Here is a 23,486-nt window from a genome sequence, read left to right on the forward strand (position 1 = left end):
AACAGATTTTCCTGCTCCAAAATAACCTCTCCTCATCCAAACATGAAGTCAGATTTTCCCCCCTTCCATCACTCTGCCTCCCTGCCTCCCGCTCTCCTCCCTTTCTGTCTGGAAATCCCTTTTCCTCCATCCTGCCTCTTTGTGTTTCCACGTCTGTGTCTTTCTTTATCTTCCCGCTTTTTAAAAAGGGCCAATTCCTCCTCCTTTGTTAATGTGACAAATCTACTCTAATGACTCTGCCGTGGCTCTAGGCGTCTCGCGCTGAAAAACTAACCCTCTTTTTCTTCAGACCCTTCAGTCACTCCCGCACATTATTCCGCCCTCTCCCTCTTCTATAGTCTTTTTAAGTCGATCTGAAATTTTTGACAAACTCGTTCTCTGAAAAACAAAATGAAAAGATTGCCGTGGTCTCATTCATTTCCTCCCTACCCTGCCGCCGCCACCGCCCCTTACTACAATGGCAGACTTTGTGCATCACAGGCAGCTGTCATGTTGATGTTTCTGTCATAAAACGAGCTATTGTGACATGCATGCGTGACAACTCTCGATAAAGCGAGGTAGGGATGTTCTTTCTCTTCTTCCTCTTCTTCTTCTTCTGCTCATCGCCAGCAGGCTTTATTGAGTTCAATCTGTATCTGCGGGTTGAGCAGGTGGCCACACACACTCTCATTCTCCGTCAACACACTCCTACCACCTCTCCTTTTCTACATGGCAAAGATATGCATCAGTGCCATAGCAACAATAGCCTCCCACAACCCTAGGAGAGAGGAGAAGGGAAGATCTTGGCTGCGATCTAAGTTAGTCAACATCTCAGGGAGAGCAAGAGAGAGATATACGTGCGCGTGGATGTGGCTACATCCTGAAACCTTGGAGCAAGAAATGAGGAAAAGGTGGGAGAAAAAGAGGGGGAAGTAGAGAAGATCGTGGTCCTCCTTTCTGTCTCCCTGTCAGGGGTGGCGGTGAATTGCGTTTGATGCCTGCGATAAGACTGCGTTTGGCTAATGAGGAAAGTGCAAGGCACACTCATTAAACTCAGTGTATATGTGTGTGTGTGTGTGAGAGAGAGAGAGATTTAGAGAGAGAGAACGGGAGAAACTCATTAGAATTCTCCCATTCTCAAAGGCCAAGTTAGTGAGGAGAATGGAGCTGTGGCAAAGCAGCCTGTTGCACCTTTTGTCAGCATGGAAATGCACACACATTCATAAATATAAAGCTACAGCTACACATCCATGCAACAAGTAATCCCCCTAAAAATCCAGATTTGACTCTTATTATTCTAACCAAGTAACGCCTTTTTGCAACATCACGTCTAATTAAAACTCCCCATTGGAGCCAACAGGGGTCTTCATACATCCAAATGTCTGAATCAATTCTGCTTAGAACAAACAGTTCAGCACGTTGCCCATTGTGCTTGTTTGCCATCCTAATTGGCATCACTTTCATTTTGTACATTTTTAGCACTGAAAAAGACTGCAAGCAGGAGGAAACAGAACACGGCTCATGCTGATGTCTTGGTCATTTAGATTTTAGTTTTGGAGAAGTTTGGTTTCCACAAATATGAACTCTTTGCAATGCTTTTATGAAGCAATGGCATTACTTTGGTCAGAATGAAACCTTATGGTGCTGCAATTCTAAAGATATCGTTTTTCTAGAAAAATACAGCATGAGGGCGCTAAGGTCGCTTCTGTTCAAAATGATGGCCCCGCCCACTTTCCCGGCTAAAATGATGCATTAGAACAAAGCGGAAAATAATAATTTCTTCATTTCTTAAAGCTGCTGAGTCATATATTGCACCTCCAAAGAGAAAAATAGTTACGTAGCGTTCACACGGCTCCATTGCGTTGATGCTTGCCGGTGGGTGTGTCTGGTGCTTGGGGTTAATGCGACCAACAACCAATCACATTAAATCTCCCACCCTGGACACACATACACGCGGTTTGATTGGCTAGCTCTTGTACTGGCATATTGCATACGCGGGATTTGATTGGCTGGCGCTTCCGTCGACGCTTGAAAGGTTGAACTTTTTTCAACTTTCACCACGAGCAACAGAGCCAAAGCGAAGCAACGGATCCACGATGCAGTTCGGCAACGCTTGACGTCACCCCATTCAAAGTGAATGATGCGTCGACACAACGGAACCATGTGGACCGGCCGTTACGGTTTCTTTACTTCCTCTACAGAAAAAAGGACAACAAAATAAACAATGTCATTCAGAAATATTGTTTTCTGGCATCACTTTAACATTTTACTGGCACAATCTGTATCTGCCCATGTTACCCGGTTAAGACCAAACCCTGCTATAAGACATGTATTATTCATTATAGGGGACGTCCTTTAGCGTTATGGCCACATATTTAGTGCAACAGAAAGCATTGCGTGTCTTCATGAGTGAAGTAGCAAAAAATCTCTTAAACAACAACCTGCCAAAACTTTTCCCCCCACCTGTTTACACAGATGTAAAACTAAAGTAACAAAAAAAAGAAGATACTGGTAAAACTCCCCTCCCCCCTCCCCAATCTGTTTATAAGCATAGTGAGAATTTTAATCAGCCTTATGTTTTTATTCACTTACCGCAGGGATTCTGTCGTCTGCCTTGGTTTAAAAGTATTTGATCATATGTACTTTTAATAAACAACCCCCTGTGGGATGATTGACTCTAACAAACATATTTTTTGTAAAGTCAAATTGTACCGCTGTAGCTGACAAGCTCACATTTAATAGGCAAAATCCAATATGTTCAGTACTGTTTCAAAACTATTTATTACAAACAATGCCACAGGGCGTTAGGATGCAGTTTTAATATTCCAAGAGATGAACTTTGGAACAGTGTTTCTTTGAGGTGGAGTGTGTCAATTTTCTGCTGGTCAAAAGTGCAGAATCATGGGTCGAGGCTGTGGCAAGTTAAGCTCCATGAACTCATTCGATTAAAATATATATTTTCATGCTAAAATAAAGTAAACTATGGTGACTAAAACCATCTGACAAATGTAAAACAAAAATGCAGGTGAGGTAGTAGCTGCTTCTTATTCATCTTCATCTTCTTCGTCTTCGAAGCACTATGTTTTTTGAAATGAGTGTCAACGCACAATTGTCATTTGTTTTCATTGATTGTTTCAGTATTAGCAATTATGTACCTTCAGGGGAATTGGTCCTAGAGATATAAGATGAAACATATTAAAGATTCTGATTTTACAAGTTGGCTCTGACTGATTCCATGACGTGGGGACTTCAGTTGATCTTGAGTCAGAAACCCTTTTTGTTCATCAAAGTTTGTCTTCCCATGAATATACTGTACATATACACAAAGTACACATAAATATGCCTAAAGATATCTGTGGGACATGAGATAATGATAAGTCCTAAAATGATTAGTCACTTTTTTGGGAATGCCGTGTCCTCTTCTGGTACATTTTGTGTTTAATTTGCTTATGATAGAGAACATGTCTATGATCAGTATCATACTTATTCTATAGCAGGGATTATTCCTTACAAAGAGTAATGTTGGTAAACAGTCAAAGTGCCCCGACGCGCAACACTCGGCTCTGTGCTCAAGGAGCTCATTTGTAAGGAGAGATCACAAAGATATATATTTTTTCTTTCTGTGTTTCGGTTTCTTGTGAGTTGCTTCATAGAAAAAAAAGCAGCATGTTCCTAAAACACAAAATCGGTGTGATTCTGGTAGTCAGTGGGTGAGCTCCAAGATTACATCCCAGCAGATGTCTCGTATTTCAGTTACCGAATATTTTCTACTTTGAGATGTTTCAAGGTTCAGCGATCGCTAAGATACGATGAGAGATTGGACCGGTGTGGGGGGGGGTGCAGGGGCAGGGATTCGCCTCAGTTCAACTTTGTGTCGATGTCAAACAGTTAGCCTCGGAGAGCGTGGTAAGAGGAGACGTTGTTTACTCTGCAGCAAAGCAAAGCTCAGCAGGTCGTGCCAACAGGCGATGCATGGCATCGTGGGAGGCTTTTACCGGAGCGCGGTGTCGTCATCGGCTTGTACATCGCACCCATCCATGTGAAATATTAATGGAGCCGAAATAAATCTTTAACGCGCCTTCACTTCATCATCCTCCCACCTACCTCCGTGCGAGACAATGTGCCAGAGACATACAATGCAGCACTAATACAGAGCCAGACACACACACACACACACACACACACACACACACACACACACACACACACACACACACACACACACACACTTAAGCAAACCTGCCATCCTTCCACCTTTTTATCAGAAGAATAATTATCAAAAGAGATGATGTAAAAAGTATTGTGGCACACTTATAACGATGAAATCAAAGGCGCTCGGTGACAGAGTCGTTGCTCTGTTTTCGAGTGTGTGTTTGTGTGATGTTGTAAACTCAAGGTGTGATGCAAGGCGTTCTCACACACCCGCTCTGTGGTTTGATTCTCCCGTCGAGCGGGGTGACCTGGCATTTCGGTGACTTTTAGAGGTGCTACCACGCTGACATATTGCTCTCCCATTTTTCCCACAGTGCCCCCCCCCCTCCCCTTCTCACACTTTCTCGCAATGTTTCAGACATCTTTTGTTATCTGCATTGTTTACTTCACATCAGAGCTGGCTTTGGTTTATGTGATTTATTTTTTATATCTGAATTCAACACGAGTCTATGCTGCTAATAATGACTCTCTATTCTAGAGGGGGAAATCCCACTAGTTTTAAAATGATTTATACATTTTTTTCTGAATAAAAGCTATTTTGAGCCTTTTTGATGAACACCTCAGTATGCTTTTTAGGAAACCAATCACGTTTTTAACTTCCAGAAATACCCATTCAGTTGGGAGTTACAGAAAGATTTACCTTTTTATTTTGCAATCTGTTAACCCAATCTTGCTCCTTCTTTGATGCATGCTAATATCATGGCGACTAGTTTAGAGGTAGACATCCAACAACGTCTTTCACACAGGAAATAAAAAGACGTACAGGCTTAAAGCTGCAGATACAGACGACGCCATACATTTCTAATGGATTTTGAGAATATTATTTTTCTATTGGTTGGCTTTGAGGGAGTGCCGTCGTCTTTCAACCAGAAAGGTTGCGGGTTTGATCCCAGCCCGTGCAGACATGTCGATGTATCCTTGGGCAAGATACTTTACACTGAGTTGGTCCTGATGGCCAATGGTGTGTAAGTGTGTATGCAAGTGGTACTGCTCTGTATGAATGAGGGGTGAATGACTTGTATGTAAAGTGCTTTGAGGGGTCGAAAAGACCTGATAAAGCGCTTCAAGTACAGTCCATTACCATTTACCATTTGGTCTGTACATTGTTTTAGGAAAATCCCACTCAATGTCTGTAAAGGGCCTGTGTGTAGTTTCATATCTTTTAGTAAAAATGTTAGAAAAAAATGTAGGTGTCATCCCCTGAATGAATCGTTGTGTTTCGTTTACTTAGAATGAGTCCTCCGTGGGTGAGCATTGGGTGTTCAGTAGATTTCAATTTGCCACAAATCCTACACACTATCCCTTGAAGACAGCGCTTGGCTTCCATTCATTTCAGGACACTTTAAAAATAAGCCTATAGAGGCTTGCTGTTTTCCCTGGGAGATATTTTCTCCTGAAGTGTGGCCAACAAGTAAAATTCTTTGTGGAGGACTTGGTGCAGAAAGTTGCTGTTCAGTTCTCAGCTCTGTAACTTTTTACTTGAAACTGAATTTGGTTTGGATCAAGAATATGTTACGGATTTTAAAAACCACTAAGAACAAAAATAATCATGGTGGGATTAGCAGTCCTGAGAGGTTAAATAATTAGTCACACTTCAGTGGAGAGGTTTTGGCAAAAATTGGCATTTTCTGAAACAGAACGATGCGTTGAGGGAACAATGCCAGGGTTTTGGATAAACCGGGTAACAGGGGCGCGGCGCTCTCTTACTGTCCGCGTGCGCCCTCATACTAAAATGCCGATTTTATCCGTAACATGTTAAAGTGAGGCTAGAAAACAATATTTCTGTTCCTCAAAAGTGGTATAATTACTCCAAAATATGAAAATAGTGTCGAATAGATCATCAGACGGCAAAGACAGCTTTGTCTTTACGGAGCTCTGAATAAATAAGGGATGGATGTCCGGTCGGTCTGCCGGTGGACGAGTAACAGGCAGCAGATTCCACTGAAACTGAATTAGATTGTTTCTTTTACTCTCCTTTGAAGATTAAAGAATCCGTAACTCTGGATTTATTTGTTGTTTGAGGTGCAATATATGACTCGGCAGCTTTAAGACATGAAGAAACTATTACTTTTCGTTCGCTCTAATGCTTTATTTTAACCGGAAAGTGGGCGAGGCCGTAATTTTGGTCAGAAGTGACGCTAGCGCCCTCATACGAAACAAAGATCAAAACGTAGACTCAAGGGCTTCCTTTAGTCAGCCAGATACCTGCTAATCAGTTACAGTTATTAGTACAAATGCAGTGAAAGTACTAGATCATTTTGTATTTCATAAAGCCGATACTGGCCGTGGTGTATCAGTTTATATAGAAGTTGTTTCCTAAGTGCAGCAGCGCTTGAATGGAAGGAGACATGAAAGTGATTTTCTTTCTGCACTCCTAATTACTTGTCTTCCTCTATCTCTAAAAATAAATTCATATTTCATCACTACGCTGCCAAATTGTCGGTGTGCCACCCGGTGTCATTTTGATCATGGATATTTAGCAAAGGGAGAAGGAAGAAAATAGGAATATATCGGCCAATTATCCGCGCTGATGGTCTTTGCAGAGCCGTTGACCTCCACCTCCTTGTATCTTAGCAATTTAATTTAACCCCGTCTGTGTGTTGTACATGCTAATTAGAAAGCATTTCAAAGAGAAACTCACACCAGGAGCGCCAGAGAGAAAGAGACGCCGAGAGGAGGAAGAGAGACGGAGATAAACACTTACACATAAGAAGATGTAATAGCTGCGAGTGTTTTAGAAGAATATCTCAAATGCCTCAGTAACTTGGCGGCGGGCTGGAACTGAAAGGAGAAATGATGAGGAGACCTGGGGAGGAAGAATTATTCTTTCTAGTCACGCTGCAGCGAATGAATAGAGGTGGCCCAAGGTTTTATTACTAAAAAAGAGCTCAGTTTGTTGATCATTACCAGGCAATTAGGATGACAAAAAAAAGACAGCTATTTCCCAAAAGAGAGGACTGATGCAGGAGGCAGACCTGCTGATTCTGATTTTGTTCAATGTTCCTCTTTTATAAGAGCTATAATTGACAGCATACACAAACATTTCGTAGCTTTTTTTAATGGATAATTAAAACAGCTTATTCATAGAAACCATACCGAAGTGTTTATCATTCTGTATCTGTGTGTACATCAGTAAACCTGCGTTTTATATTTCATTTAAAGATTCCTGAGGCGACCTTTGAAAAAACTAGTGTCTCTCTGTTTGGAGTTGTACAGATAATTAATCTACCTTTTTAGTTTTGTATCTGTTATTCTTATTTTCCATATTTCTTCTGTTTCAAACTCAGAATTCCCTCTCATTTTGGAGCCATATTTGTCAGCTTAGCGCTTGCCTTTGCCATGTTTGCATTATTTTGCCTTTCCTTTCCAGGTGTGTTCCGGTGGAGACAAAGCAGAGGGCATAACATGTGAAGTAACGCATGGATGGGGAGGGGGGAGCTGTCCTCAATTCAAATCCATTACTGCAGTGTGCAGCGCTGAGAAGGTCCCACGTCCAATTAGCTGTTTCGTCTCCGAGTGGAAATGTGACTATAGGGAGACACTGCCCGGCAACGTTACCTCCTCTCCAATAACTTACAGCTATCAGGAAGGTGTGTGTGTGTGTGTGTGTGGTCAGATTGTCCCATTAATAAGCCTTGGCCTTTGTTACCACTTAGCAAACTGTGTGTCTTTCTGCTGAGCGTTCTTCTTATGCCGCCTCCCTTAAAGTCAAATCAGACTGTGTGTGTGTCCTGTTTGCAGAGCCGTCAGCGTGTCAGATTACTTTTTAAGGCGGATTGCCATATACATGACTTTGCATATTCACTGTCGCTTTGAAGTTTCCGTGAGCGTCTTTTTTTTCGCATCACCTACTGTAAGTGTGTGTGTGTGTGTGTGTGTGTGTGTGTGTGTGTGTGTGTGTGTGTGTGTGTGTGTGTGTGTGTGTGTGTGTGTGTGTGTGTGTGTGTGTGTGTGTGTGTGTGTGTGTGTGTGTGTGTGTGTGTGTGTGTGTGTGTGTGTGTGTGTGTGTGTGTGTGTGTGTGTGTGTGTGTGTGTGTGTGTGTGTGTGTGTGTGTGTGTGTGTGTGTATGTTTTATTTACTTATATATTTATTTTTTTGCGGCACTTTGTTTGCGGGGATTACAGACGGTGGGAGCTCAAGCCTCTTAGCCCCTCGCAGGCTGCCACAGCTGCCTGCCACTTCTAATGACACTTCACACTAAGACTGGATAAGTCCATAGGCAGGTTTATTAGTTTAGAGAATGCTTGAATGCATTCAGCCTCCTTTTTGGATGTGTGTATTGTACGTCGGTGTGGCTCCGACCGGGCCTGTAGAATTTAAACGAGAGCAATGCCGTACACGAAGAACATAAACGTCTGCTTTGGCATCAATATGTCCTGATGCATTCACACATTACCTAATGACGGATGCAAATCTCTCCCATTCTCTCCGTGATGATCCCAGCTAATTCCTTATAATAATGTTGTTTAATCGTGTCTCATTGTGTGTTTGAGAAGGCCTCCTTCGGGAGCCGTTAGTTTGTATTCTCCGTTTTAAGCATGTCCTTCACAAAACATGTCTTATAGCAACCGATCTGTCTTGTTTACCTTGTTTTCTATGTAGAGAAACATACAATAGAAGCCTCGTGAGCAGCACAGATGGATGTTTGGCTGGGTTTTCCCTCATTTTGTTCGCAGTGGCAGGTGTGAAAGGCCAGAAGGATTTTTGGAAGGGAGATGTGTTTGTGTACCTGCTAACAGCTGATCGCATTTTACCTCGGTGTGGGATAATGCAATGTGTGTGTTGTTGTGAGATTTTAATTTGACATGTACCTTTTGAGTAACCTTGTGCTTAAAAGATAACCAAAAATCGATGGTACATGTCATTAACATTCAACCTTTTTGGGGAAAGCAGAGTACCTCACATTGAAGTTGAAACAACTAGCATCAAATGAAAACCAAATTTAGCAATGCATTAAAGCTGTTGGATGTTAAGCTGAAAAATGTAACCTGAACTGAATTGTATTGTTTTATTTATTCATATAAATGAAGAGCTGAGGTATAAGCAAGCATTTTTTTCTAAACATTATCTAGCATCCTTTTTAAACTGACAAAATGTCCTATTGTCAAACAGATCACCCCAAAATACACCCAACAGTACCTTTAATGCACCATTTATTAAAAAAGTGTTGGGCTCCAGATAACATATTCCAAACCTCCATCAGTATTTCCTGCACTATTTCCCTGCATCACATCTTTATCAACAACATATCTTAAACTGAAGGTAAGAACACCGTTGCAGAATTCATGAATCTCCCCTGGGATTCTTCCATTACCAGGCGTTCTTTGTTTTTCAATACATCTTAATTCATATAAAATAGCCTTAGCATGAGGCCTGGCTAACTTGTGTGGTGTGTGTGTGTGTGTGTGTGTGTGTGTGTGTGTGTGTCTGTGGGGTGTCACATCTAAGTGCAGGGATCACAGGGAGCATGTTCCTGGAGGTGTAGCAGTAGTTTGATCTCTCCATATTAGCACTATTCCCTGCTATGCCAGCCTCATTACTTTCGCCGGTTCAGCAGCACCATGGCGGCGCACTGCTCTGATTTGTGTTGGCCACCTTCAACTAACACACTTCTTTTACTCCCGCAGTCAACCTCCGCTTTCTTCTGTCTCCCCTTTCATACATCATTCACGTGTGTGTGTGTGTGTCTGTGTGTCTGTGTGTGTGTCTGTCCATCCGTCCGTCCCCCAGCTGTGGCTCTGACCCAAGCTTTCATTTAGTCAAGACACGGAGCGGCACAGAGGTGGAGGTGGCATCTGCTTGCCTCTAATAGGATGTGCTATTGATTAACATTTACTGTACCCTGTGCACCCCCACCACCACTGAGAGGAAAGACAGACATGGGGGCCGTTTCTCACAAAGCCAGGAATTACAGGACATCGGTGTCCTCTGTTTGCAGCGCTGGGAAGTAACTAAGTACTTTTCCTCGGGTACTAAAGCAAAATGATGAGCTATTGACACTTTGGTATTTTCTTCTCATGCCACGTTTACTTCTACGCCGATATCATTTCAATTGAAGCAATGCACTTTTTACTTTACTGTTTTTTACAGCTTAAGAAACTAGTTACTTTAAAAGGCTGCATGAACACACAAGAGTTTATAAATAAAAATACTTTGGTATAAATTAAACTACCCAACAGTTGACACAAGAACAGGTTGTTCAATTAAACAATTTATCAATGGAATGAGAATTAATTGAATCATTTACAATTTTTTTAGTTTTTGCTGCACTCGATACATTTAGGTTTATTATTTTTAATGCATTTTCCTCAAAATACTTACTTTTCCATCCATCCATCCATCTTCTCCCGCTTGTCCTTTAAGGTCGCGGAGGTAACAGCTCCAGCAGAGAGCCCCAAACTTTCCTTCCCTGGCCAAATCAACCAGCTCTGACTGGGGGCTTCCAAGGCACTCCCAGGCCAGCGAAGAGATATAATCCCTCCACCTGGTCCTAGGTCTACCCCTCGGTCTCTTCCCAGCTGGACGTGCCTGGAACACCTTCCTAGGGAGGCGCCCAGGTGGCATCTTTACTAGGTGCCCGAACCACCTCAATCTCCCCTGTGTGTTTAGAGACTAACAAAGCTTCAGCAACAAACAAAAAAAGCCACTCAAAAAATGGTTGAGTTAGGTTTCAGGTTCATATGTGACGTAAAATTAATCTTGGAGTTATTTTGTGGATTTTCAGCTGGATGTCTAAGACGACGCTGGGCTGTTTTAGGATGCAAAAATCCGGCACCTCTGAGCCTCTGCTGGTGGACATTGTGAAACGCTTCGCTTCCTCAGTGTTCACCATTACCATGGAGCTGATCGGGTGGGGGGCGGGGGGGAGCCGGAAACATGTCTGCAAAGGGGCGTGGCCAGCAGCAGCATTTAAAGCTACAGACACAGAATCAGCAGTTTTTGGAAATGGCTATAATTCATGATCTGTTTGGTATTTTGAACAAAAAACTTCGGAGACATGTTTTGTATACACCTGACACCTATAATATATAGTTGAAATACAGTATAATACGTGACCTTTAAGTAAGAGATTTGAATACTTCTTCCGCCACTGTCTGTTTGCATATCGTCTCAGGATATTAGATGATGGCCGCTGGCGTAGACCTGTGATGTGACAATGTGTTTGTTGGATTAAGTATTTGTTTGGGAGCTCGTCAGCACTGCTGTTTTATTTTTATAGAAGTCCTTAACCCGAATGATTGATTCTAATGAGACATTTTGATCGGCTTCTACACAAGCATGAACGATTAATTCAGATTTGATTAAACTTTAATGATGCCCGTGGGGAGCTGGACTGTGAATAGAATATGATTTTATGAGAATAGAGAAAACAAATAGCAAAGACCCAGGCATGTTAAGTAGAAATTATAGTTAATACAGTCATATATATACCCTGTATTCCAAATTGAGTTACTTGACATTTACTAAAAGGTCATGTTGAAGTGCTGAAACGCATCTGGATATTATGTCGTGCTATTTGATGTCATATTTGTATTACGATGTTGTGAACTTATTGGGGCTTTTGCTTTAAACTTTCACTTGAACTCCACTTCTTCGTATTTGGGCTATAAAAAGGGGGAAATTCCCCTCACAAGAGTGCAAGTTGATTTTAAAATGGTTATTTTTCTCTTCTTTTTCCCCACCAACAGTCCAAAGAAAAACAGAGACTGGCCGTGTGACGTGTGTTGGAGTTTGGCTGTGGTCTCCGTTACATAAGGCTGTCGTTGTGTCTGAGGTAAGCGCCATTATAAAAGTTATGTCCTGTTTTTTTTCCCCAAATATCAGGAGCTGTCAAGCCCTTACAACAGAGCCAATGAAGAGCTCAACAGGCATCGGTCATGGCGGCAGCAGGTTTGGAGAGCACCTTCTCCGAACTGATGAATAATAAATGAAAAACGTACACGCAAGTTTCAGGCGTTCACTCACTGGTCAGATTTTTCAGCTTTTATCCAGTGTGACATTTGACAATCAGAGCAGATCATGATCTTGCAAAGTGATTGGCTAAGATGTCAAGATAATTTTTCTTAGTGTAATACTCCTTGTGTCGAAGGGACTTTGTTACGACCCGGGACTGGTTACATTTCTTACTTCATAAATGATGCGTTTTTTAAGTAAGTTTCGAACTGCTATTAATTGTCAGCAAAAGAGTAAATCTGTGCAATTATTATAAAAACATGTACACAAACGGAGCCCAATCTAAAAGTACTAGCATCTGCTTTTTAATTGTGGCAGACCATATGTCCATTTATCCACCTACAAATCATCCCATCTTTCCATCCATTCCTTTCTGTTTGTACACATACATGTCCATCCATTCATCACTCTGTCAATCACGCCACCAGTCAATACAACTACCCCCCCCCACCCATCCATCAATCTGCCCTTTTGTCTATACATCTCTCCTCCACCGCCTCCCCCCGTTTCAGCAAATTAATCCCACTCCGACTCCTCTGTCAGGCCCGATGCAGGAGCTAATGCATGTGACTAATGAGCACTAATGCTCATCCGCTGATAGAACAAATGGCATCAGATAGCTGCAGTATTCTAATAGCAGCATTTGATTATACGCATGAGTAGCTATCAGAGCCTCTGTCACTTCTCTGTTCTTCATCTTCTTCCTGTTTGTGGGGGGGAGGGCCGGGTAGAGGTAGGGTTTCCATTTTGTTCCGTTTTATTACCTCCAGTCCATCGTTTTAGGCACGGCGCTGGCAGCGGTCCACGGATGAAAGAGAAAATGTTGCTTTGACTGGGGAGAGTGGGGGGGATTTCAGTAAAAGTAGAAAAATAAACCTTTTGCTGGATGTGAGGTGTGCATTTTGTGTCGCCGAGGAAGACGGATACAGAGTGTGGAGGAAAGGGAGAGACAGAGTAATTGAAATATGAGAGCGCAACAGCAGCCGAGCAGGGGGGGGGGAGAGTGCTGCGTAGGTGTGTACCGCTGAAAGAGGCCACATGCCCCGGTTGTTCTAGTGTGAGAGCGAGATTGACAGCAGAGGTAGGGGTGCATACAGCTCTCCATAACTTGTGGCAAGTGCTTATGTGTGACAGGTTGTCAGGGAAACCTTTTCTGTGTTAGGTTTATGCACTGCGATAAGGTCAGCCCAGTAAAAGACCTCAGCGCGGAGTGTGGCCCCAGATCCTTTCAGCCTCTGGGTCGGTACAGAGCAAAAAGCCGCAGCTGGACATGAATTTGAAGCCAATATAGAAACTGCACGGGGCTAAAATCTCGGCCAAAGCCTGACCTGGCCTGATTCAGTCAGGCCCACGGCCCGGCAGAGCCCGGGCAGCTGACAGCTGACGGTCTGGCCCTGGCCAGAATCCAAAACTGTGAGGTCAAAACTCCTTCTCTCTTTGGTACCCTCACAGATACTGCAACCCGAAATGTGTTAACACACCCACTACGGTTTATATGCAATCAGCATTTTGTATTTTGAGCAGCGTGCATGCATATCTGTGCATGAGAACATCTTATCCTAGTTCCAGAAACCAGGATGAAAGATGAAGTTGAATATGCATTTGTCTTGTTTATACTCCCACCCCAGGATTTAATGTGACCTATGTTCCACACTTTAGTTGCGCTCTGGTTGGAAAGCTATTAAGCTGACCTCTGAGCTTTAGTTTCTGTGTTCCAATCAAGCTCCAACTCCCAAAAGCTTTAAAACGTAAAAGTACATTCAACCATAAGACAGTAATTGAAAAAAAGTGAGAATGGTGCAGGAACATAAGCCTAAACGTAAAGAAGTTACCTTTTTTTCATGATTATGTTCAGCTAATACAAAGTAATTGTTTAGAAAATGATCACTATTCAGGTTAAATATGAAAATACAATTTTGTCTTGTCAATTACAACCTAAACTCAGACTTGTAGCCCAAACCCAAAACACACAATCCTTATTTTCAGATGGCAGTCCTGAACTACACCCAGTATTCATCGAGTACTCTTTCCTGCTTGGCAGAGAAATGGATAACTTCCTCGATGTAATAAAACATAATTGATTGTTCAATTAAATGTGCAACATGTTGAAATAATATATAAAAGCCCGGTGCTGTAATACTAGTGTTCATATCTTTATTAAAGATGAGCCCAAACCAAGCGTCAATCCGTCCAAGCTGTTGCAGACGTGTAGGTCGCTTTCTTGGAAACACAACATCCGTGTCTGCCATCCCATATCATCATATCCATGCTCAATCAGGGGCAGTGATGCTGCAGGCGAGGATGCAATCATTGCTGATAAAGCCAGTTTAAAAGCGCCATAAAAAAGCATGAATGAAAATGCTCTTTTGAGGTATACTCCACAAAACATCAGTCTGCTGCTCACAGATGCCTCCTCTGCAGGGAAGCACTGAAGACTGCGGCGCCAAGGCCAATCAGTCATGGTGAACATATGCCAGCTGAGTGTTTATAATCGGAGGCTTCATCTCCACGCCTGTCAAGTCTTGCGTGGCCCTGATCACAGGATCCCTGCTATGGGAGTGAGGCCCAAAGGCCGTGCTTAAGACCGAAATCTTTTACAGGACCCGGTAATTATCCAACACGGTTCTGCAGGCATGCTCTCTTTGATCTGCACGTGGATCAATGGCAGGATCACAGGGTTTTGAGTCGCTACCCCAATGTGTGTGTACACTCTGATTACCTGTTTTGCATTCTTTTAATACCTTTTTTTTCCTCATAAACCTCATGGATATGAAGGTTTTAGTGTTCATTTATTCACAACAAACTATACTATTCAGTGTCCTCGTGAGGGAAACCAAATGAATATCAGATTTCCCCCGTGTAATCTTCCACCACCTCTGCTGCCGTCAGCAGAAACAATTCATGTGTTTCCATACTCTATAATCACCTAAGGTATGTAGATAATGTCCTATAGGTAATTCACTGTCTGTCTGGGGACTGCGTGTTCATATACACATGTACTACACTGATATGAGGCGGATATTGGCCTTGTATGGAAGGCTGTGCTGCAAAAAGGACAAAACTAAATCCTGCAACATCGCTGCCGACTAATGTACTGACAGTGAGCAGGCTTCTTTGTTTAATAAAAAAAAAACAATAAGGAAAGATAATAAGGAATGGAACAGTTAATAGCAGTCTTCACCCAGCTTTTATGTTCCTTTTTTGTTATGTTGACAGCTCAGAAAGTGCTTTGTGTAAGAGAAATCAAAGAGATAAAAGGACAAAATGCTATTTATTATGCATCACAATCCAAGTTAACAAAAAGTGTCTGAGTTATAATAATCACAGTAAACCAAGAAAGAATCCTGGATGAAAAACTGAGTGATTAGCCGTACCATATCACGTCCCCAAAGTTGCAGCTTCAAGAGTCGCTTATAAACAGCCTGTGTTTTCATTGGCCCTTTCAAACAAAACTTTTCTTTTACTCGATCTTCAATTACTTTTAAAAGCCTGCTTTACAACCGAAAACTCCATGTCAAGTTCAGACTGTATTCCAGCCATACAGTATGATCTCCACTAATTATTTAATTCTATTTATGGCATCCATCTTTGTACACCTTAACTTTTTCAGCAGTACTCTTGCAGCCACAATAGAGCAGAGCCAGTCCCACTATATAACCTTCCTTCAAGGGACAATCAATACATTTGTTTTATAATCCTCAACTTCAAACTCTTAGGCCTATAGAGTAAACCTCCGTCCTGCTGAAACACTAAACCGTTTGTCTAGTTTTTCACAGTGATTGGATTAAATGGCTCCCCAATCAATCAATATATATTTGAAATGCATTTAGGGCCAAATATATGTTGATATTATTATGAATTGTGAATGCTACAAAGCAACAGGCCTAAAAATCTACTTCTGCAGACTCAATAAAATATATTTGTTTGGTACAGATTCTCTTGAAAATGGCATCTTGATCCTTTTTGAATGTATTTTTCATTTATAATAAGGATAAGGATGCAAAAGTTATCAATCCCTACAGTTAGACATCAAAATCAAGCAGCCCGAATGTTACATACACCTTTGACTTATCCATTTCTACATCATGTTTAGTGCTGCCACATAAATAATGAACAAAGCTACATATAAGCAACGTTTGAATTAATGTACAACGTTATAAGGATGTTTTTAAGTTGACAGTATCTTGATTTATAGCCACCACTTGACACTGACTGTCAGGATGCAGGTAATTGTAATGCTGTCGTCCCACCTTCCTCCTCTTTGGTTCTTCATGTTCCACCCAAGCACCTGTCAATCATCGTGATGAGCTGTCAACCTCTGAGAGCCTTAACGAGTATCTGTCAGGGCCAACGAAAAGTAGGGAAGAAAGGCATTTTAGCGGAAAAAAAAACCCAGAAACATATATACAGTATATATATATATATACTGTTAGTGTCATATATATATATGACACTAACAGTCCTAAACCAAGAGAAAAACAATGCATTTATTGTTTTAATTTGAAACGGTTTTAGAATATCAGTGTTAAATATTGGCCTTTTTGTAAAAACTGGTTAGGGTTAAGGTAAACACACACATACCCCAGGCTCCTATAGTCCACTCCCCGTATCCCCAGGCTGTGGATGGCTGACACGCTGGATGCAGATATGTGTTTATTTAAGAACTCGGATGGAGTCAATAGTCTCTTTACGTCGGCCTCCTGATCTGCTGTTTGAGCAAACACAAACCGTCTCCTCTGACAGGGGAGATAAGACGAACACAGAGAACACGGAGCACTCCCGATGACTGACTGACATTTCCCAGTGTACTGTACGTGTGGAGAGAGGGAGGGAGGAGAACGTGCCTGGAAGAAAGGCAGAAGAAAATGTTCTTTTTCACATCTGAACAGTTACGGCAGAAGATTCCTCTGCTGTGTTCTCCTCCCCCTCAACTCTCTTTCTTTCTGAAATCTTTCTTCTTGTCTTTCTCCACTCATTGTCCTTATTTAATCTCTACTTCCCTTCCTTTCATTGTCTCCTTTTCATGTCCTTTTTCTCCCCCCTTTTTTTCCCTCTTGTCCCTTTCATCATGTTTACTACTCCCTTCCTCTTTCTTGCACTTTTGTTCCTTCTTTTTCTTTTTTTGTTACCCTCAATCTCGCCTTCACTTGTCCATCATTTCCTTCTCACCTCCACTTCTCATCTGATCTAATCTCCTGATTCTGTCCCTATCCTTTCCTCTCCCCTCGTCTCTTTTCTTCCCTTTCTCTCCACAGTTTTCTCACTGTTCTTTCTGTTTCTCATTTTGCCCTCTTTCACCTCCTCTCATCTTATCTCATCTCCTTTTTCTCGCATCCCTTCATCTCCTTTCCTTTCTGCTTGTCGTTTTCATAATTGTTCATTGCAATTAACTTCCCTTTCTTCACTAGCCTCTTACTTTTCTTTTATTGTCTCCCCGACTCTGTAGTCTCCTTCTCATTTCTCCTTGTTTGCTCTCCTCTCCTCCTCTCCTCTTCATTGAAATGATCGTCTCTGAGAGCCGTGTTGATGTTGCGGCTTATATAAACTCCTCTGCGAGTGGATGAGCTCAGTGCAGCCAGGCGGTTAGAACAGACTATCCGACACATTGCGCTTAACATGCACCAAATGAAATAAACATCATCTCCGCTTGTGACGCCGCAGCCAATTGGCACATGCTGGAAAACCCACCCCCCCCAACCCAATACATCGTTCTGGCGTCTGGGACTCTACAGCATCCCTGTGTAAACATCATTTACGTGGTATACAACCGTGCTGGGGTCAGAATCAGATACGGAACCTTTACCTCATTAAAAAAGTCACCAGAGAGAAGTAAGTGACAGAAAAGTCGCGGCTGTTCTCGGCGAGCTTGTTATGTCTAAGTGCGACATGGCTGATTGGTGTTTAGTCCTGAGAAGGCGGCAAAGGGCAGCAGCAACCTCCAGCATGCACCTCCATAATTGCCATGAAAATGCGTACGCATGTGTTGTACCCGGAGGTTTTTTGTCCTCTACCAAAATTAACTCAATTAGGTTTAGTTCTGAAAATTACACCAGAAGATGTTTTCTTTTCCCGTGTCATAGCCCATCTTAGGAGCTATGGCTAAAAAGAACGGTGTGTCTCATTTGAAAGTGTGGTGGCAGCGTGGGTTGCTGGAGACTAATTGCCAGCTCATGGCAGCTCCCCACTTGATTCAGCTCTGTATGTCTGGTAATTTCAGCTCGTCATCACTATTCAGGTAACAGCGGTCCTCTGCGTCCCTTTTTTCTCAAGGCCTCCATTTCTTTCTATTTCCTCCTCTAATTTTTTTTTTTTTTCCCAGTGTGACAGCTACCCCAGGAAGTGTAATTACGGTTCCGTTGCATTTGCTTTCTGTTTGTCAAACAAACCATAGAGAATAGCTGTTTCACACACATTCAGTGGAGCAAATGCATAGCCACACACACTGCATGCTGGGACTCGGATAGACTAATCATGGCTCACTCGCTGCTGCTTGATGTGGTGTGTGTTACATGCGTGGGTGGGTGCATGTACCCATTCGACTGTGTGTGTGTGTGTGTGTGTGTGTGTGTGTGTGTGTGTGTGTGTGTGTGTGTGTGTGTGTGTGTGTGTGTGTGTGTGTGTGTGTGTGTGTGTGTGTGTGTGTGTGTGTGTGTGTGTGTGTGTGTGTGTGTGTGTGTGTGTGTGTGTGTGTGTGTGTGTGTGTGTGTGTGTGTGTGTGTGTGTGTGTGTGTGTGTGTGTGTGTGTTACTCCGCTTGGACACATGTGTGCGCAATTTCCTGGCTCCTAATTGACAGGAAGAGGAACCGCTGTTGGAGTAGAGACGTTTTTTGATGCGGATGTCTAGCAGTAGATTAGACACTCCTTCCTATTCAGCATGGAACTGTCATTCCTTCATTGTCAGCAGCTCTGCATTCGTCTTCCTACTTTCCATCGCATCTTCTTTTTTTTACTTTTACCATTCCCGCTACCTCTTCATTCGCTGCCATACCTGTTCCTGCTAATGAGCAGTGTTTAGACAGAGGGAGAACTTTCTTCTTATCCCATTCTTTGCCTCCCTTTCTTCTCCCACTCTGTTTTGGGAGTGATCCAACAAGCTCTTGCGCCTTTGGTTCATCTGCCACCGGTATTCTCCAGTTTAATGATCCACTCTGGGACCAAGGCTTCTGAAAACCATTAGTGAAGCTGCAAGGCTCCTGGGCCTGTCGCCGTCTGATTGTGCCGGAGCTCTAGTGTGTCATTTGAGACTTGCTGGTATCAGGTGAGCAGCATCAACTCCTGTACTAGTGGCATTAGATTAACAATCGCTTAGGGACTGAGCTGACAGAGGAGGGAAATAGGGAGAAGAAAACCAGTTGGCGGAAGACACAGAAAGACTTTGAAAAGCTGCTTGTTTTTGCCTGTAAAGGGAAGTAAATGTTGCTGTTAAATATATATAGTAATCAATTCAAATCTGCCAATTGTACTAGCTAATATACATTATAAATATAGTTAAATGTCTTAGATTTAACTTCTGTGAACTTCTGTTCTGATTCAACAAGTTGCTGGGGGTGTTCCTCAGGGATCCTGGGCCATGCTGACTTGACAAAAATGTCTGCTGTAGATATTCTTGGAACACATCCCTGCAACAAAAGCCACATACAGTCTTTCTCTATATATATTTTCATTTGACAAGAACCTTCACTTTGCCATTTTTCCTGGGAGGTGTTACATTATCAACACATAGAAGATCGTTTATAAGGTCCTATGTGTCCAAAATATCACAAAGTCACTTTGTTGCTAGTCCAGTTCGTAACATGATTCTAGATGCTACTCATAATCACAATAGACAGTTAGCATCTGGCTATGTGAACCAATTAGCTTGGACTTGGAGATTGTGCCCTGTTTATAAGCATCAAAGTCGGATTATGTTTCCATCTTAAAAAAAGCTGCCTCTACATTTCTACAATCAAGAATGAGTGCAATTGTTTGGATCTGACCAGGCAGATTGTAACCAGATACATTTTTATTGAAAACACCCACATGTCATGTTACTTATTGTCCAGGAAAAAACATTTCTTATCTATACAGAGGGAAACAAAAAGTGAACATTGAGAATGGAGCATGGTATCATTTTAATACCCTATTAAAATGAGTTTGTTCGCTTGTCATTGAAGGTCACTAAAGTTGTCTATATGCTGTATTAATTGGCCATAGATTACTAAAATGAGTGTCTATTGATATCAGACCAGTAGGCAGTAGGTTGTCATCATAGCAGACATCAGTACTTCAGAATGAGTGATAATGTGCGAAAGAACAGACTGTTTTGCCCCAAAGGAGTATTTTCAATGGATTTGCTGCAATCCTGAGAGTACTGTCATACTTTGTGTGTGTGTGTGTGTGTGTGTGTGTGTGTGTGTGTGTGTGTGTGTGTGTGTGTGTGTGTGTGTGTGTGTGTGTGTGTGTGTGTGTGTGTGTGTGTGTGTGTGTGTGTGTGTGTGTGTGTGTGTGTGTGTGTGTGTGTGTGTGTGTGTGTGTGTGTGTGTGTGTGTGTGTGTGTGTGTGTGTGTGTGTGTGTGTGTGTGTGTGTGTGTGTGTGTGTGTGTGTGTGTGTGCACACTCACAGATGGGTCCTAGAGGATGTGTTAGGCAGTGTGTGTTGTGTAGGTGGAACCTTCTGGAGTGTTGGAGGAGAACCCATAGGAGGCGATGATGCCACTGTGCTGTAGCAACAGGCGACTGTGCCTCCCTGGGTTGCTTCTTCCTCACCAATGATTCCAGTTAAACCTCCTCTTCTTTAATGCTTCTTATTCTGTTTCTCATTTGCCGTCTGTCTTACTTATCTCTTCCCTTTCTTCCTTCTGTTGTCTATGGTTTGCCTGCCTTCCTACCTCTACCTGCCGTTTGTAATTCTCTATCCTTTATCCCATCCATCAAGTTTGTTTCAATGTCTCAATCGTTTCCTTCGGTGTGTAAGGGTTATGTTATGCAATTTTACAACACAACAGGAAACAAAATAGTTTGACTAATGGAAAAAAAAGACCTAGCCGTAAATTTACAGCAATGTAAACCCATAATGCACTATCACTGGTCATGGTTGCTCAGCTGACAACCGGCTGAACATTTTCTGGAGTTTTTGGACACCATGTTCCCAGAGGTATTCATTCCATTTATATCGCTGACAACATAGTTTCAATTGGCCTACAACAACCAATCAATGAACAGGATAGCTTTATCTTTATATTTAATAAACTGCATTACTCACCTAGTTATGCTATGTATAAAAAGCATCTCAGGAAATATTCACACTAAATGGCAATATTTTTAAATAAAATGCTATTACAATGGTATATTTTAAACCTCCAATTAGTCCTACTCCTCAGACCATGTTCTATGTGTGTGGGCAACTCTAAGTGTGTAAATAAGTGAGACCCCACTGTGTCCACACTGTTTTTTACTTCGCAGACGTAATGTCACATCCTCCACTAGCTTGTCTACACAGCAGCATGTCCATGGGCGGCTCCTAAACATTCTTCCAATTCTTTTTGACTTCTTCCTGCTGTCATTATGTGTGTGTGTTTGTGTGTCTGTGTGTGTATGTGTGTGTGTGTGTGTGTGTGTGTGTGTGTGTGTGTGTGTGTGTTTGTCTGTGTATTTGGTGTAGCAGGCAGGCAGGCAGGCAGGCAGGCAGATGTCTGACAATATTCTGACGTTCAGTCCTGCTGTCTGCCTCAAGGATAGTCTATACATACACACACGCACACACACGCACACACACACACTGGTGCTTGTTCCCAGTCCCACCAGGCCTAATTGGCCCAGCCTGCTTAGTACAGCACTATTATTCAGCACTTCTGACAATAGATATTGTGTGTGTGTGTGTGTGTGTGTGTGTGTGTGTGTGTGTGTGTGTGTGTGTGTGTGTGTGTGTGTGTGTGTGTGTGTGTGTGTGTGTGTGTGTGTGTGTGTGTGTGTGTGTGTGTGTGTGTGTGTGTGTGTGTGTGTGTGTGTGTGTGTGTGTGTGTGTGTGTGTGTGTGTGTGTACAGTAAAGCTTCCCAGTGACACTTAAAGAAGTCCCATGAGAGCTGCATGTTGTCTCATGCTCTGACACATCTGTCGCTAGCTGAGGAAGGAACACCTTTCTCGGTTTCACATAAGTCCAGAAAATTTTACTCTGCTAAGGTACTAAAAGAGGCAAAAAAATGGGAAGATATGGAGGGGAAAAAAAGAAAAGTTTTCTTTAACATCCGTCAAAAGCTCACACCACACAGCCGTGATTATGTTTTCCTCAGACGACTTATCAAAAATAATTCTTCACTCTCCTTCCCTTCCAGTCTCCAGATTGATTGCTTTGCCTTCCTTCAATAACAAACTAAACCCAGTGTGTTTGGCTTGGTTCCAGGCTACTGGAGCAGCGGCCCCCTGCTAGAAAGAAATCAGGACGGTGGAGTTCTCCCCCTCTCCGATCCTTCCCACACCGACTCCCCTTTACTCCCCTCTGTCTCTCCACCCCGATCATTACTCCAATCAGCGGCCCTGCACTGTAGGATGATAATTTCCCTTCCTGTGGCGATTCATTGCACAAGTCATCAGGCAGTTTGTTTAGAATAAATGTTTGACCATGGCGAAAGTTTTGTGTTGGCATTTATTTAGCAACCCGCCCACCATTCAGGGTGCTAGAACCTTAAACTATAGGCTGTGTAGGGTTGTCAAATTGCATATCAAAAATGTGTTTGAATTGTTTGTCATTTGGCGAAAATATATTTACATCTTCCCTTAAAGTTGCTTTTTATAGTTATTGGCCATCTGGCGGAGGAAAACCTCATTCTGAATAACACTTGTCTTGTTTTGTAGCAACTGATAAGTCAATATTTTCCTTTCCTTTTCCCTTTTTGATCTGTTTTGGCCTCCACCACCTCCTGAGACCAATATCCGGCTTTTTATTGCATCACCACCTAATTTAGTTAGTAAGTTCATCAAAAAAATGGATCCCCTTGTTCAGTGGAGCAGGTGACAGCAAGTGGAAATGTCAGACAAAAGAAGAACACTTTTGCAGATTTACAAGCGGTAAAGTCGGGTGAAGCGACTCCAACCATAGCTTTACGCCCTTTTCAATTATTCCAGAAATAGTTTTGATTTTGGAATGTTCTTAAAAACATACACGTTGGATAAATGCAAATGAGATATTTACAAGTGAAGTTACACAGCATGAGTATTTCTAAGCAGGTAGGTGTGAGCTTATGGAACTGATCAACATTCCTCCATCGTAGAGTAAAGAAAGAAACATCTCCAGCCATTTTGATTTCAATTGATTCACCTACTTCACCAGACATGTGGAATTAATAATCAAATATTAATTATGA

General features: G+C 42.3%; 1 long non-coding RNA gene across 1 annotated transcript in view; it reads left to right on the plus strand.

Annotated features, from left to right (window-relative positions):
- The window catches only part of LOC134878870 (uncharacterized), a 106,217-nt gene extending 83,556 nt beyond the window's left edge, over positions 1-22,661 (plus strand). The window contains exons 2-3 of the long non-coding RNA XR_010167746.1: positions 11,881-11,966; positions 22,526-22,661. This is a non-coding gene — a long non-coding RNA (uncharacterized LOC134878870). The remainder of the gene's footprint in view (positions 1-11,880; positions 11,967-22,525) is intronic.
- The last annotated feature ends 825 nt before the right edge of the window (positions 22,662-23,486 follow it).

Source organism: Eleginops maclovinus, chromosome 17, assembly GCF_036324505.1.
Source record: "Eleginops maclovinus isolate JMC-PN-2008 ecotype Puerto Natales chromosome 17, JC_Emac_rtc_rv5, whole genome shotgun sequence".
In the NCBI taxonomy this organism is placed as follows: Eukaryota; Metazoa; Chordata; class Actinopteri; order Perciformes; family Eleginopidae; genus Eleginops; species Eleginops maclovinus.